This window comes from Dermacentor variabilis, chromosome 9, assembly GCF_050947875.1.
Source record: "Dermacentor variabilis isolate Ectoservices chromosome 9, ASM5094787v1, whole genome shotgun sequence".
Taxonomy (NCBI): domain Eukaryota; kingdom Metazoa; phylum Arthropoda; class Arachnida; order Ixodida; family Ixodidae; genus Dermacentor; species Dermacentor variabilis.
In genome coordinates, this window is record NC_134576.1 from 45,068,891 (window position 1) to 45,085,476 (window position 16,586).

The 16,586-nt window shown below is 47.0% G+C and overlaps 1 protein-coding gene across 1 annotated transcript in view; it reads right to left on the reverse strand.

The window, feature by feature from the left end:
- Positions 1 to 10,748, reverse strand: part of LOC142592650 (uncharacterized) — a 35,411-nt gene extending 24,663 nt beyond the window's left edge. Inside the window, exon 1 of the mRNA XM_075704209.1 lies at positions 10,741 to 10,748. The gene's annotated coding sequence lies outside the window, so the exon portion shown is untranslated. The remainder of the gene's footprint in view (positions 1 to 10,740) is intronic.
- Between the last annotated feature and the right edge of the window lie 5,838 nt (positions 10,749 to 16,586).

Below are 16,586 nucleotides of genomic sequence, written 5' to 3' on the forward strand. Positions count from 1 at the left end.
TTTGCACACTACTACAGGTTTAATATACAACAGAAGTTCAAAGGACTAGAGAAAAGATAAAAAAACACACGCATCTGTGGGCACCAAGAAAACAACAAAGTGGAACGTGGAGCTTTATGGCACAGTCAATAAACAATATGTCCTCCATCTCTATTTTTTGCCTGCACCGCTGAGATAAATAACACTTTGTTTATTGACAGCGCCATAAAGCTCCACATTCAAAGCCAAGCACACACCCAACAACAGATAGGTATTGGGAAAAAGAAAAGAGGTCATGGTTCTGCACAAATGCAGAAAACATGCCACCATGGGTAAAACTGTAAAGAAAGGTGTGCTATTCAACATTGGTGCAGGAATGTGAGGTAGTGCCGTGCATCAACTGGTCAATGTGTCACTGAAGGGGGGGGATTATCTGATATGCTTTCTTCTGACCATTTTCTGGGGCAAGAATGCACACAATGGCGCACTTTGGCTGAAGGGAAGCCACTCCTAGTCCCGATGCAACATGATTCACAGCCTGCGCAGTATGAACAGTCCTGCTACCATACGACATGCTAGTGGCAATGGGACCATCTATTCTGCACATGGACTGTATAAAGGGGTCATGAAAACGGGACGACTTGCGTGCTTCCTATCACAATTGTTTTCCCAACAACCCAAGACAACGATGTGAGTTCAAAAACACAAACTCCTTCAGGCACAGGAGAAAAATGTTCCATCTGCAAGCAGCAGTGCGAGCTCAAAAAAAAAAAAAAAAAAAAAGCAGACTCTATGGTTTCAAAAAGCATTGTGCAGCACCATAAAAATATTGACACATGAACTTGTTTATCATTTTCTGGTGACCGCCCTTTCACTTGTTCACAACTATTAAAGTTATTGCGCAGCATGGGGTGCACCTGCATATATCAGAACGTTATCAATTACTGTAAATTCTATCTGCTGTCTGTGTTGTCAGTGACCCCTGTTTACATCAGAATCAGATTGCATGAATGATGTGAATAATGCTGTACAATCTTGAAGGCATGCAAACGCTAACAATTACATGGGAACATTTAACGAGTCATGCATAAATAGCTGAAGTGCTTGACCCGCAAGTTACATTTCGATGATCGACGGATGGGCTTGTCACTATCATTATGCCCGTTTGTAACTTGCTTTTGTGGGCACAGGCTCACCCAATCAAGAGTTAATTTTGTGACTTGCTGTTGTACCACATTCGGATCTTTCAGCATTCTTACAACAGGACATCTCATAGAGGTGATTTTTTGTTCATGTACCGGATACCCCCATAAAGCCATGAACCTAGCCATGTGAACTGTGTGACAAAGTGATCTGAACTGCATTAGATAGGACTGCTTATTGAAATTCAATCTCCATCATTTGCTCACTTTGATTTTTGTTTTAAGTGAGACTAAAAGCCTAACTACACGTATTGACACCCGAGCACGAAAGCTCACACCCATGCGCCTCAAACATGCACAAAAGGTGCAGCATAGATTGTACACATCAAAGCGCGGCATGAGCACAGATATCTTCTCCGGAGAAATATTGGTGCACTGGCTGCTTCACAATATACAAAACAATGACAACAAAGAGAAAAAAGTGAGCCAAATGGGTGCATCCTGGCATGCATCCTGTAAGTTCAAACTGCCATTACTCGGAAGGCACGGCAAATGCAAGGCACGCTGGCACGAGCTTTTGCACGACAGCAAGTGTACATGTAGTTTGGCCTCAATGCTCGCAAAGGTCTAAGGCATCAATACAATTATCGAGAACAAAGGTTTAGAAATAGAGAAATTGAGGCAAATGCAGGACACAGTTGGAGACTCGACCAGGAAATTCACGTACTAGCTCTATGACATAGCAACTCCTCATTACAATCTGTCACTAGTACTCAATGACTCATAACAAAAAGATCATCGCATTGCATTATAGACCCTTCTCAAGGCGATGCCATGAGCACCACCATGTTTTACCACACGGTGACGTGCCCACTGTTTGCCTCAGCTGCCGCCATTGCCTCCTTGTTTACAATGCATGATGCTGGTGCGGCTCAGCAAACCGTTGTTTCGGTGCAGATAATGTAGACGGTGACTGGGTAGACAACACAAAGCTCTGGCCACAGCTTCAGAGGACATGTAAGCACTTTCCAAGCTCATTGCGCCCTGTCCAAACAGTGCAAGCACTGTATACGGTGTTTGTACTAGAAATGGGGCTAGAGATGTATTCCCAGCTGTCCAAAACTTTCTGTGTTTCTGAATTAAATTAGGACCAGTGTCTTTCACTATTCAGTTTATATATGACAGTCACTTATTCTGTGGATTGCCATGAAACGTTCAGCTTCAAACATTTGTGTGCAGTCGATGTAGTGCATAACCTACGCTTCTGCGCATTGAACGAAGAGTGCACCAATTCATGCAATCTTGATACATGGGCAATAGAGTGGCCGTAAGTTTGCGTACGAGTTGAGGTGGATGTGCATAGATAACGTACAAGAAACTTGCTATGCCAGAAAGTGGCGCTACTCCCTTTGTCACAATGTAACGAGCGGTACTCACTCTCGCCGACGTTCGGGGTTGAAGTCGTTTTCTGGGAGGTTAGCATTACAACACCGGAAGATGAGGTAATTTTTTTATCTTCGAGAAAAGCGGTGCGTCACAAAGGGCCGGCAATGCCGGCAGTTCTTAAATGCAGCAGCAGTCCATGCATGAACTTGGACACACAGATTCATTCCATTCCTTAACTTGATGCCAGTCCCTATTTTTGCAGCCATTTACTGAACACGTCTTCACTCCACCACTACACATATTGCAGCATGAATGAAGTAGTGGGAATTTGCGAAAACCCAGTTCCATTTAGGACAGCAAATGGCACAGAACCAAGGCAGACACGGTAATGATTACGTATTCAAGCGCTTTCACTGAGGCAATATGTGGGGTGCCACCAGAAGTGTCATTTTGTTTCTCTAGAGCACACTCCTCAGCGAAAAGCATCTATAAAGAATGAGCTTGCCTACTCTGAGTAAACTAACACCCCAGTCACACAAGGCACTTTCAGTCGGGATTGGCTCCCTTCCACAGCTTACACATGGAAGCCAATTAAACTGAAGAAATTTGATGCCCATTGAGGATACTCTGTGCGACCAGGGCATTGGTGAAGCCAGCAGGAGGGGTCGAACCCCCCCCCCCCCCCCGCCAAATTTTCTGGTAGAACCCCTTCCTCCCCTTACCCACGAAACAGAAAGTTTCAGGCGGTGGGATCTGAAAGAGTAACATGGATGAAAGGAAAAGCTTGAATGTGAAAGCAAGGCGAGGGCTAGTGGTGGTTCGAAGGGAGGGGAGGGGGTTCTCATGGGGCGATCCTCTCTCCCATGCACAGAATATTGTGGCCCCACTCATGGCGCACCTCTACCTCAATCCAGATCACACAACCACAACTGGTATGGGAGGATCAACGCTAAATATTCCACACACAGATATATATGGGACGAGCGCTTGCGCAAAGCATTGTCATTCCCCACCAAGCCTTCGTGTCGTCGAAGAGCTTCTCATTTCTGGTACTTGGCCGAATCCTCAATCACGTTGAGCAGAAGAAAAGCATTCCGAAAATATTACGACTTGCTTGTCTTGGAAATGCATAATAAGCACCCCCTTCCTTTTTCTTCTTTTTCTTTCTTATGTCTCTGACCTTCATTATGTTAATAGACTTGAGAACAGCTTGCAGTTAGGCTAGTTTGTACATGCTGGCAAGAATGAAAACAGGCCAAAAAACAGGACAGGAAAGAAAGACCTACAGAATGCTGATTTGTACATAGCAAAATATATCAAGGACAGGGGTACAAGTTGCGAGCGAAGAGTGCCAAGAGTTTTGTGGCTGTGTCGTTTCTACCCATTCTTTGCCTCCTGTCTCCGCTCCTCTTTACTGTTCTATATACCTCCCCTCTGGACGATAGCATGTAGGTAGAAAGCATTGCAGTCTCTGCAATGCTGTTGCGAGGGGGGGGGGGGGGTCATGGATAATTACATCGTACAAGAGGGTACTGGGGTGACGCCCAGAAAGCTCTAGAGGGCATTGTGCACATTCGACGCAGTGCAAAAGTCCAACCGAGTTTCTAACGTCACCTATCCTCTCTGTCATGCTCCTGCCATGCACGTACAGACTGAACCACCCGCCCAACATGGCGTACAAGGAAACAGCTGCAGCAGCAGCAGCTCAAAAGTCATAGGAAAAGGCCAGGAAAGTTCGCTTAACAGCATGCCCTGAACGCCAAAAGGACGACTGAGTGATAGGCGGCTTGGAAAATAGTGCCTGCCCCCTTCGGTACACAGCTGTGGCCGTACCACTCACTAGAAAATGTGGCTGGAAAACAACGATTATCTCCACTGTTACCTGGGCTGCAACAAGTCTGGCCTGCAAACAAGAAGACAGACGATAGTGCGCTGTCTTGTTTTTGTTTGGCCCCGTTTTTAGCACTGTTCATTTTGTCATGTATCAGCTAGGTCACTGACATACGTTATAAAAATGCGTCTATTTGTAAACACAACATTACTTTTTTTTTATATTGTGGCCAATCACTGTCGTCGTCAGTGAGCGATTGAGTCGCTCTGTCAGTCTGTTTGTCTGCGGGTGGTAGGCGGTGGAAAGCTGGTGCTTAACAGAACAGGAGGGAAGTAGGTCTTCAACTACTCAGGAGTGAAAAAGGTTTGCAGTCAATGACCAAGTCAAACAGCAGTGACTGCAAACCTTTTTCACTTCAATGCCTGACCAGACCAATTTTCGTCGAAACCTTGACTACAACTACTCGGGACCAGGTGCAGCCGCAATCATCAAGGAGCTGCCGTGGTGCGCCATGATTGAGGATGGCGTCATGTAAAAGGAAATCTGCCACCTCAGTTGTACAGCTTGTGCGCAAAGCTTGCATGATTGCGTACCAGGTCGCCTAATCAGTCACAACAACGACCCACTTATTGCCAGTTTCTGACGTCGGAAAACGGCCGAAAAGATCAAGACTGACGCATAAGAATGGTTCCAAGGGCACATCGATGAGTTGAAGGTGTCCAGCACGCAGCACAGCAGGTTTTTTTGAGACAATCATAAAGTACACAGGCCACAACGTAGCGGCGCACATAGCGACACAGGCCTGGCCAGCAGAAGCGGCAACGTACGCGGTCACAAGTAAGTGAAACGCCGAGGTTGCCTGCAGTAAGGGCGTTATGCAACTGCTCAGTAACTGATATCCGGAGATGGCGTGGTACAAGTAGTAAAAATTTTGGTCCTTCAGGGCGTAAGCTGGAATGGTAGAGAACGTCATCGCAGAGCATGAACATGCACAGCGTGGGCTGCAAATGTCCACAATTGAGACAATCAATCAGAATATGTAAGCAGTGATCATGCCGTTGCTCAATGCAGATGTCGTGCAGATCAGAAATGGCCAGGGCGCAAGAGTCGGTATCATGTGCATCATATTCAAGGCCATAATGTTTAAAAAAAAACAGCACTAAGGACACGCACCACACAACAGAATAGAGGATGGTGCACACACGGCGCCGTCTGTGTCCCATCCTCTATCCTGTTGTCCAGTGTACACTATTAGCGCTGTTTTTTAAACATTATAGAAAACCACCAACTGGCCTAATCTGCCGTTCTTCATATTCAGGGCGATCGACAGCATGACGGGAGAAGCAGTCGGTGTCCTTGTGCTAGTGGCCTGACTTGTATAAAACACCATATGAATATAAATTAATATTCTTGGAGCCGTAGTGCCCACCTACCCAATCGTACAGTGGGGTCTTTAAGTGAGGACAGCCAGCACAAGGCATGGTGACCAGTAACCACACAAAACTTGCAGCCGTACAAGTAAGGGCAGAACTTGGCAACTGCCCAAACTAACACCAGGCACTCCCGTTCAGTAACTGAAAAAATCCTCTTGGCTGGTGACAGGAGGCGGCTGGCGTATGTGATTACGCGCTCTGCATTACGCTGCCACTCAACAAGTACAGCCCCAATTCTAAGGCCACTGGCATCCATGTGAAGTTCAGTGGAGAGGGATCATAATGAGTCAGCAATGGGGATGCCATGAGCAAGCGTATGAGGGCGAAGGCTTTGGTTTGAGCAAGGCCTCATGTGAAAGCAACGTCCTTCTTAAGTAAGTCAGTGAGTGAACGAGCGGTTTCGGTGGAATTCTTTACAAAACAATGCAAATACAAGCATAGCCTAAGAAAGCTACTTACGTCTGCGGTGGTAGACAGAACAGGGAAGTTCTGGGCAGCGCAAATCTTGTTAGGGTCAGGTTGAATGCCAGTGGCACTGACAAAATGGCCAATAATGGTGATTTGATGACGTCCAAAGTGGCACTCACTTGGATGAGTTCAATCGCAGGCCAGCACATCGGAAAACAGCAAGAATAGCCAATAGACGTGTTAGATGACTCGTGAAAGTTGGTGAAACGATTATGACATCGTCTACGTAACATAGACATGTGGACCATTTACAGCCACGAAGTAAGGATTCCATCCTTCTTTCGAAGGTTGCCGAGACATTACAAAGACCGAATGGGATAACCTTGAATCGGTAGACGCCGTCAGGTGTTACAAAGGCAGTTTTCTCATAGTACATGTCATCTACAAAGATTTGCCAATAGACTGATCGGAGGTCCATCGGGCTCCGGGCAAGCAGTCCATGGCATCATCAATATGCGGCAAGGGGTAGACATCCTTGCATGTGACTTTCTTGAGTTGTCTGTAATCCACACGAAAGCGCCAAATGCTGTCCTTCTTGACACGGACAACAGCGGACACCCAGGAATTGCAAGATGGCTCGATAACGCCTTTAGTCTACATCTTGACTTCTCGCCGTATCACTTGTCGTTCAGCATATGAAACACGGTACAGCCGGCGGCCTATCGGATTGGTGTCTACGGTGCAAATACAATGCGTGACCGCCAATATCTGGGCTAAAGGGCAGCGGTCAAGGTGAAAAATGTTGCGATGTATCCAAGAGACGGCGGAGGTCAGCAGTTTGTGCCAGAAGAACACCAGGTGCAATCATCTTGCTAAGTTCGTCTGCGAGAGTCAGTGAATCGGAGGTTCCTGTAGAGGGCGACAGAATTTCAGCATCAAGAGCCGATAGCCGGATCGTAAATCTACTGAGGAAAAGTAAGAGGCGGAATGAAGGCAGTCTATTGCGTCATCAATACGTGGGAGTGGGTACATATCTTTTTTTGTTACAGCATTCAAATGGCAATAGTCGACGCAAAATCTCCAAGATCCATCTTTTTTCTTTAACAAGAATCACTGGAGCTGCCCACGGACTCGCTGACTCTTGTACGACTCCCTTTTTCATTTTGTGCACTTGTTCATTGATAATCTGGCGCTCTGATGGTGAAACGCAATATGGCTTTTGTCTAATTGGATTTACCGAACCCGTGTTGATGGTATGGCGTGTTCAAGGCGCGGGAATTGGAGGTATTTAGTCCCTCTGCACAAAGTCAAATACTGACACGTGCTTTGAAAGCACACCCACTAATGTTCAGCGTTCACTCGTGCTGAGCGATTTATTAACGGTTGACAAAAGGGCCGTTTCCGAACTGTGGCCATGAGGCTCTTCCGGAACATCTGCAAGTTCAGCCACTAATAAGGATGCGTGTTCCCTGGCGAAGACTAATTTCAGGCCATTTGGTAGTATAATGGGCTCCTTAGAACAGTTTATGGTCCGTAAGCCAGTGTGTCCACCTTTGATCGACGCCACACAATGAGGCACCAACACATTCTTCTTCACACAGTTAATGTGCATCAGTTCTACAGTAGCAACGAAGCTGTCGGAATCAGTGCTGCAACAATGGGAACACAAACGGTAGATGATGCAGGTATGACCGTATCACCACAAACACACAGTGTAGTTTCGCTATCTACAGGGTTCTCCAGGAGTCCTGACGGAATCCTATCACTTATGAATACCTTCCCTGTGCGGCAGTCGACAGTAGCACCACACTCCTGCAAGAAGGCCATGCCGAGAATAGCATCATGGGTCGACCGAGGAATAATTACAAACTCTGTCGTAACAACATGGCCTCCCAAAAACATGTCAGCACTACACACCCCAATAGGTCGCAACGGCTTGCCACTCACTCCACAAAACTTTGAATCTTCGTCCCATTTAAACAAAACCTTTTGCCCTAACACGTGTTTAAAAGAGACATTCATGATCGAAATTGTTGCGCCTGTGTCCACCAGAACCATCACAGGCACATTATCTACTAGAACGCGCACTCTGTTTTTAAGCATCACTACAGGAGGTATTTCTGTCAGTAGCACATCTCCAGTGACCACACCTCCATCGGCCGCGCTGGCTAGTGACGAAGGGGACGTGGTACGACGCAGCGGTGAGGGAGAAGGGAGAGCATGACGTTGCAGTGGGGATGTCAAACTCCTGTCGGATGCCAGGGACTGATTCCTGGAGCTGCTCGGCCAATACTCATCGCCAGATGATACGTGCGCTGGCCACAGGGCACCGTGTAGCCGTTCGGAGGGTTGAGAAAACTCTGAGCGCTGGCCATACCACGTGGTCATATGCTGGTTGCAAAACCGCTATGCATGACTTGGGACACCGCAGAAGTAACACACTGGGAGAGGTCGAAATCTTGGCTGTTCGTCGATGAACCAGATATTATCATTTTCCCTCGTGTAGTGGGTTGGTTCGTGGCGTGTGTCACGATGATACATCGGGCATCGAGAAGGCGTGCTTTGAGCACGTTGGTCATAGCGCGGAGTCGGGGGGCATGTTGTCATCCTCGAATGTAGGGCTGCACTGTACTCTACGGCTGTTGCACTAACCATTGGTTGCCAAGGGGCCGAATGTGGCGCCGTCATAGTCTCAGGTAACGTGTACACACATGGTGGTCAGCAGTTAAATGCAACACCTCTTCGCAGCGGGAAAGTTCCTCTCGGACAATCTGTTGGATAGTCGAAGGAAGCTCAAGGCAAGGGCTCATGTCCACACTGGCAACCATCGTAACGTTTTCCAACCGACCAAACTTTGGCGCAACCTGACGCATCTTGAGCATTTCAAAAGTTCTGCAATGCCGAGTGGGGTCGGACACAGAACTGAGGCTTTCCTTCCATTAGAAAATTGTACACATCCTCAGCCACTCCTTTCAGCAAATATCTTCTTCCGACATGCGAGCACTGACCACCTTGCACAGCTTTAACACTTCTTCGATATATGTGGTGCATGTCTCACCTGGTAGCTGCGCCCGTTGCGACAGTGTCTGCTCCGAACGCTTTCTTTTTTTTGGCGACTGAGTCCCCAAAAGACGCCTTTAACTCGTCCACAAAATGTTTCCACGTCGTAAGAGCGTCCTCGTGGTCCTCGTACCACACGAGGGCCGTATCGGTCAGGGAGAACACTACATTGGTGAGCTGAGTGGTTGTTGCATCCCACCCGTTGGACTTGCTCACTCGTTTGTAGTGGACGAGCCAATCGTCGGCATCTTCTCCCGTTTTGCCTCCGAAGGTGGGTGGAACTCGGTAGTATGGCAGTAGACTGCTAGGCGCTGCCCTCGGAGCGGCTACGTCTTCTGGCATGTCGAAGATGGTCACGGCTGATCGCGGGAGGCCGGCAAGTCGACGGCTTCAACGAAGCTGCGGCAGTGACGGTTCTGTTGTGAGCGCTACCCAGCACCTCCACCACTTTGTTACACGCGAAGGAGACCATTTATCACCCTTACGGATGATGGGGGCCGTTTACTTTAGGTCGCGAAGGTGAGTGCAAGAGCGGCTGGCTGGTTGATGATCTCAGCGTCGTTCTCTTCTCTCTTCTGTTCCCCACTCGGGACTGCAAGCACGTTCACCAGTCTTCGTTTACCTCATATATATATATATATATATATATATATATATATATATATATATATATATATATATATATAGAGAGAGAGAGAGAGAGAGAGAGAGAGAGAGAGAGGGGGGGGGAGGTAAAGGAGGGGGCGGAGTGTTAGTTGTCGGCACTGAACCCCCCGAAATAAATTTCTGACTGCCGCTGGACAGGGATATTAGCCAGGAGTGACGCTCTTTTGGGTAGTCTCTACGTCATTTCGTTTCGAGTCCTTTGACACTGAAACAAGCACCTATGAATATGGTTTGAACGTGGGAACATAAGAGCGCTCGATAGGAACGGAATTAGCTCAGCAGTGTGAATTACTGGCCTCTCGTTCAAGCAGCACGCCGCGGATTGCATTGTGCGCACGAACCTGGGCTAGCAGCACGGGTTCTTCGATGCGTTCGCGTGGGTGGCTAGCATCGTCTACAGCCATTCCAAGAGTATCGAGACATGGCACGATCTCAGACATGTGTACAATGTGCCAGCTCGCGGCGATGCCTCATCCGACAGAAACAGTAGCGCGGAGGCCGTGTTCTGCAACGATTCCTTTTGCCCTCCGCAAATGCTAAGTCGTGTTCCCGCTATCGTCACGAACGGTCACATTTCGAAAGGAATGATAAGGAATCGCGTTCCCGCTATCGTCGATAACGGTTATTTAAATTAGATAATATTAAACGGTACAACACGCGGCCCCACAACTGCAAGCAGTTTCGCAGTAACTCGTTTAGCAGTACCTTATTAGCAGGTATTCCGATCGCAGACGAAACTGATGGTTCTAGCTTGCACGGACATGCGGACAAGTTTGCGATTCTAGGTTCTACGGACAAACCTTACATAGACAAACAGACCAGCAAATCAACTTACCTTCCATAAAGCATGGCAAGAGCTTCGTTTTGTTTACACTGTGCTGCCTGCGCCTCCATTAGCGAGGTTGCCAGGTCTTCGGGAGAAAAAGTAGCCGAAAAATTCCGACATATCGCCAAAGAACTTTAATTATGGAGGAATTCCTCAATTCTTTAATTATTAGCCAAACAAGTAGCCATTGTACGAAAAACCAAAAATTTCTCATTTCTGAAGCGAAAATAAAGAACAAAATGTCGGAAAATACTTGTGGTTTTCTTCTGCAATAATGAACAAGATTAACAGAATAAAAGAAACGGTATCACATGTTATCGCATCGTAATTTGCCATAATGACCAGTTGATGTAATAACCTTTGATAATTTCCGCTGCACACATGCGCGCTCTCTTATAGCCGAATTAAGCGGTATCGCCTGTTTTAGTGCAACAAACTTGCAGCACACATGCTGCACACGACGAAACGTTCATTTGAGGGATCACCAGCCATTCGTGCGCAGGCGCGAGTAGGAGCGGGGGTGAGAGAGAAAATCTGGGGCTTTTGCACGCTTTTGCTTTGGGGGCTGGAAGGATTGATGGATGTTATGAGCACGACCTACTGTATAAAGTATATACAGTATATACTGTATATATACAGTAGGTCGTGGTTATGAGCGTCCTCTTTGGAACGGGGCCGTAGGTTGCTCCACCAAGCTCTTGCTATTATACTGCTTAATGTCCTACGTAGGTTCAACAATTAAAAAAAAAGCACTATGAACTCCCACAACGAAATTTTCTGATCCCCTTTGCGAACTGTGCTTTTGTACATCTTCGTTTTTTGTCGTTTCCTTACTTTTATTCCACCAATCCTCTAATCGCCTCTTACTAATGCCTATTGCGGACATCTTTACTTTTCCACTGCTCTCACTGGACCCCATGGCTTCAAGGAGGCCAGTGGTGCCTAAATTCACCGCTGGGTAGACGTCTTCACATTCTAATAAAATATGCTTCATAGTTTCCCTAGCTTTACCGCAGCAAGCACATCCTTCTTCTTCCTTCTTATATCTAGCTTTATAGGTGCGTGCTCTAAGGCATCCTGATCTCGCTTCGAAAAGTAATGGGCTTCCCTTTGAGTTATCATAAACGGTTTCTTTCCTGATTTCAGTTTTTCCTCTTAACTAGTTACTCATGGCAGGTTTCTTTTCCACTGCCGCCACCCATGAGATTAATTCAGCCTCTCTGACTTTCCACTTGACCTTCTTTGTTGCTGTGTTGCCCACCCTACAGGCCGCATACTTGCTGGTAAGCTTCCTAGTTCTTTTCCTCCACTGTGAATCAATGTTTTTCCTGTACAGATACCTGAACACTCTCCCAGCCCATTTACTTTCTGTCTTATTCGTCAGCCGTTCTTCATACTCAATTTTACTGCGAGCTTCCCTCACTTCAAAACTAGTCCAGCCCATATCACCCTGCACAGCTTCATTTGTAGTCTTCCCGTGAGCGCCCAATGCGAGGCAACCGACTGACCTTTGGTTCCCTTCAAGTCCTGATTGTACGCCTGATTTAGAGCGAACAACCGCATTTCCAAAAGCAAGTCCTGGAACCATTACACCTTTCCACATACCTCGGAGGACTTCGTACCTATTGTATCGCCATAGTGCTCAGTGCTTCTTCATTTCTCTTCACCTTTACTTTTGTTTTTTCCTGTGTTTGCACATATCTATTGCCTTCGTTTATCCATATAGCAAGGTATTTATATTCTTTTACCAGAAGTATTTCCAGGCCATATATTGTCACTCCCTGTTCACTGTTTTCACTGAATACCATAACACCTGATTTTCTAACACTAAATTTCAAACCTAAATTCTTGCCTTCCTGTCCACAGATATTAGCCAGACATTGCAAACCGCTTTGCTTATTAGCTAGCAACACAATGTTGTCCGCATAAAATAAACCTGGGAGTTGCTGCTTTACTACTGTACCCGCCTGTTTGTATGAGAGATTAAACCCGATATTACTTCCTTCTAGCGCCCTCTGCATCCTCACCATGCACATCATAAACAGCAGCGGGGATAGAGCGCACCCCTGTCTCAGTCCCTCGTTGACATGAACTTTCTCCTCGCTTTTCATTCCTTCCCATTCAATGCAAACGGTATTTTCTAGGTAAATCTCTCTCAAAAGCTGTAGACAATCGTCACCTAAGCCTTCCCCTTTCAGAATAACCCACCAAATGTTGCACGTCTACGTTGTCATAGGCTCCTGTAATGTCTAAAAAGGCCACATATAACAGTCTGCTTTCTACTTTTGATATTTCAATGCACTGAGTAAGCACAAACAAGTTATCATCCAAACGCCTACCTATTCTGAAGCCATTCTGAAGTTCTCCCAAAATGCCATTATTCTCTGCCCAAGCTTGTAGCTTTAATTTGATTGCCTGCATTGCTAGCCTGTATATTACCGATGTAATAGTCAACGGTCTATACGAGTGAATTCTATCTTTCTCCCCCTTACCTTTATAAATTAAATTCATTCTACTTTGTCGCCAACTGTCTGGTATTCATCTAATTTAAAGTTTTTTCCACTACTTTCACCAGAGCTTGCTTATACTTTTTGGTCCTATGTAGTTCATTAATCAGCCTAACGGGAACCTCGTCTAGCCCTGTGGCTGTGCGTGTAGGAATTTTCTCTTCCGCTTTCTTCCAGGTTCAATTTGTCAGCACGAGCTCCTTTTCCACCTGGGTCTCTTTCATGCTCCTTTTTTCTTCAAGTACAACCTCGTCATCGCCTTGGAAAGATTCAGCTGTTATTTTTTTTATGTAATTTAATGCCGCTTTCCCTTAAACTTTGTTTCCATCTTTGTCTAGGATATTTTATTGTATTGTTGTTGACTGCCTGCCTAATAATTTTATGTGGTTCCAAAATATTCTCAATGCGGCCTTCTTTTTCTCACGTATTTCTGACAACCAACGTTTACTTTCACCTTCTATCTTTGCTTGCACCAGTACTTGAACCATAGACTTTTTCTCCCGGCATATTTGCCATTTACTGGCTACTTCATCCTGCGGCAACTGCGCCTTCTTTGCCTGCTTGTGTTCTCGGGATGCTTTCTGTCATTCCGCGATCGCTTCCCGTATCTCCCTGTTTCACCAGCTTTTCGGTTTCTTTTTTCCTTTCCAACAAATATGTTGTTTCTCTTTCCGTATTTCTGTCGTTATTACACTTAGAAGCTCACTATATTTCCACTCTTTATTTGGCCATTTGCCAAGTTCTTCCTCGACTCTAGTGACTATATTTGTTATTTGTTCAGCGCTCAAATTCGTACTGGCCATTTTGCACTCCTTGCTCTCTTTCCCGACTACATATCCCATTTTCAATATGATGCGTTTATGGTAACTCCCTATGCTGCTATACCCTTCCTCATCAATGACCATTTATCTCAACTTATTAATTCCTTCTATCGTCTGACAGAAATCAATGGTTGATTGCCGGTTTCCCACTTCCCCACGTGATCTGCCGTTCACACTTGGGCCCTGTATTCCCGATAACGAGGTTATGTTGCTCACAAAGGTCTAGCATTGACTTCCCGTTGTTGTCGGTGTAGCCATTGAAATCCTGTATTTGGGCATTCATGTCACCTAATAGGATATTTTCAGCACCATTCCCAAAACCTTTAATATCAGCGCTTATGCATTCCACTAACTCTTTATTCTATGTGCAATTATTTTCAGTCCGCAAATACGTAACGCCCAGCCAAGTTTTTTCCCACTCATTGTACCTGATAACCAAAGATGCTCATGAGATTTTCTGGGATCCTTGCAGTTGAGAGACATTCCGTATAGAGAGCCACCAGTTTTTCAAGCATTATGTCTCCTCCATCTTTGATTCCATCTTCTCCTGCCACCTATGCCTCTTGTATGTCTTGTAAGGCCCTTCTGACCTCATCTCTAGTTATGGGAGTAGTTCCTGTATCTTCATTATCGTTCCGAATGGAGTTCTCCTGAGTCATCTGGGTACTGCACAGGATAGCATAGAATTCTTCTGCGGCATTTATTATGCCTTCGAGACTGCGGATGATATTACCCTGCATATCTTTCAGTGCATACATCTTGGTTTGTCCTATGCCAAGTTTCCTTCTCACTGATGTCAGGCTACGACCATTTTTTACGGCTTGCTCAGTCTTTCTCACGTTATAATTTCGAATACCACTTGTTTTTGCCTTGTTGATCAATTTTGACAGTTCCACAAATTCTATCTTGGGTTTGTTACGTTTCCCCTACGACGCGCGGTATAGCCGGCGCGGATGCAGCGGACGCCGGGGCTTCGTTCAAAGCGGCGGACATTTTGGCCCGTTCGGCGGCGCCGCCGCTACGCCTCCCCGCCAAGCGCGCCCAGCACGTGGCGCCCAGGCATGTTCCAATGCCACGTGTCTTCGTGTGCGCGCGTGTGTGTGTGTGCATGTTGGTGCCCACGCTTGTCAAAGCGCGGCAGCCGGGGAGAGGAGCTCCCCCAACTCTGAAGCGAGGAGGTCTGAGCGGCGCCGGCCCGGCGGATGCGTCACCTACTCGTCTCAACGTGTCCGTGGCGCCGTCACGTGCGCCTGTGACGAGGCGTTCCTTCTTGCCCTCGACTCCGAGAGTATAAAAGCAGCTGCTCCCGGACGCCTAGAGAGGCTCCGATTTCTTCTGTCGAGTTACGTGCCCTCCCGTCTCTCCACTTCGGTCGACCTGACCGCCCGCTCTTTTGCGATGCTAGAATAAATAAGTTGTTTTGTTACCAGTCGACTCATGCTTTGCTCGGACCTTCGGATGCTTCCAGTTGTGCCCCAGGCCGCCAGGCCAACGCTACCCTTGGGGCTTGCAACCCATTTGCAACAACTCGTGCCAGCGGTGCGATTGCAATAACGGGTGTCAGCGCTGAAATTCCAACAACTGTCTGCCAGCGGTGAGATCGCGACAACGATGGCCAGCAGCGAAGATATGCAGTTGACTGTATGCTGAGCAGCACAACGACCATCCGGGAGCAGTGCAACGAGCCCTGTGTGATGACTGGTTGCCTGCAGCGGAACGACTGCGCTGAATTCTTGGCTGCGAGGTTTGGTGAGTGCGGGACTTTCTTCTTCTGAGTTTTGCCAGGCTTTTGTTAGTGTCAGAAACAGAGCTGGTAATTGTGGTTGTCGTTGCTGCCGGGTTAGTTTGCGGCAAGACAATAGTAGGCAGTAGAGAAAGCAGCATTCAGAGCAGCCATGGATTTGAAGTCGTTGCGCAAACCGAAATTGCTGGAGCTTGCAAGAGAGTTGGGTCTGGATGTCTCAGACAAACTCAGAAAACCAGAACTGCTGAGGGCTATTCTTGAGTTAGAGGCTGAGGATGACGAGCTGTCGGAATGCCTTAAGACCATTGAGGAGAGGGAGACGGCAAAAAGACAGGAGCGCGAACTTAAAGAGCAAAAAGAGAAACAGGAGCGCGAACGAAAAGAACAAAAAGAGAAAGAAAAAGAAGAGCGCGACCACGCTTTGGAAATGAAGCGTCTCGAGGTAGAGATGGAACGCGCTCGTAATGGAAGTCAGGCACACGGTGCAGGAGATCGGGTATTGTTCAAAATGACTGACCTGATGCGGCCGTTTAAGCTTGGAGAGGACATCGGTTTGTTCCTGGTTAACTTTGAGCGAACGTGCGAGAAGCAGGGGTTCTCTCGGGAAACGTGGCCACAGCGCTTGCTCACTTTGTTACCCGGCGAGGCGGCCAACGTAGTCGCTCGCTTGAAGAGAGAGGAGGCAGAGGATTTCGACCAAGTGAAATCGAGTCTGCTAAAAAAGTACAGGCTGTCAGCGGAGGCGTTCCGTCGGAAGTTTCGGGAAAATGAGAAAGGCAAAAG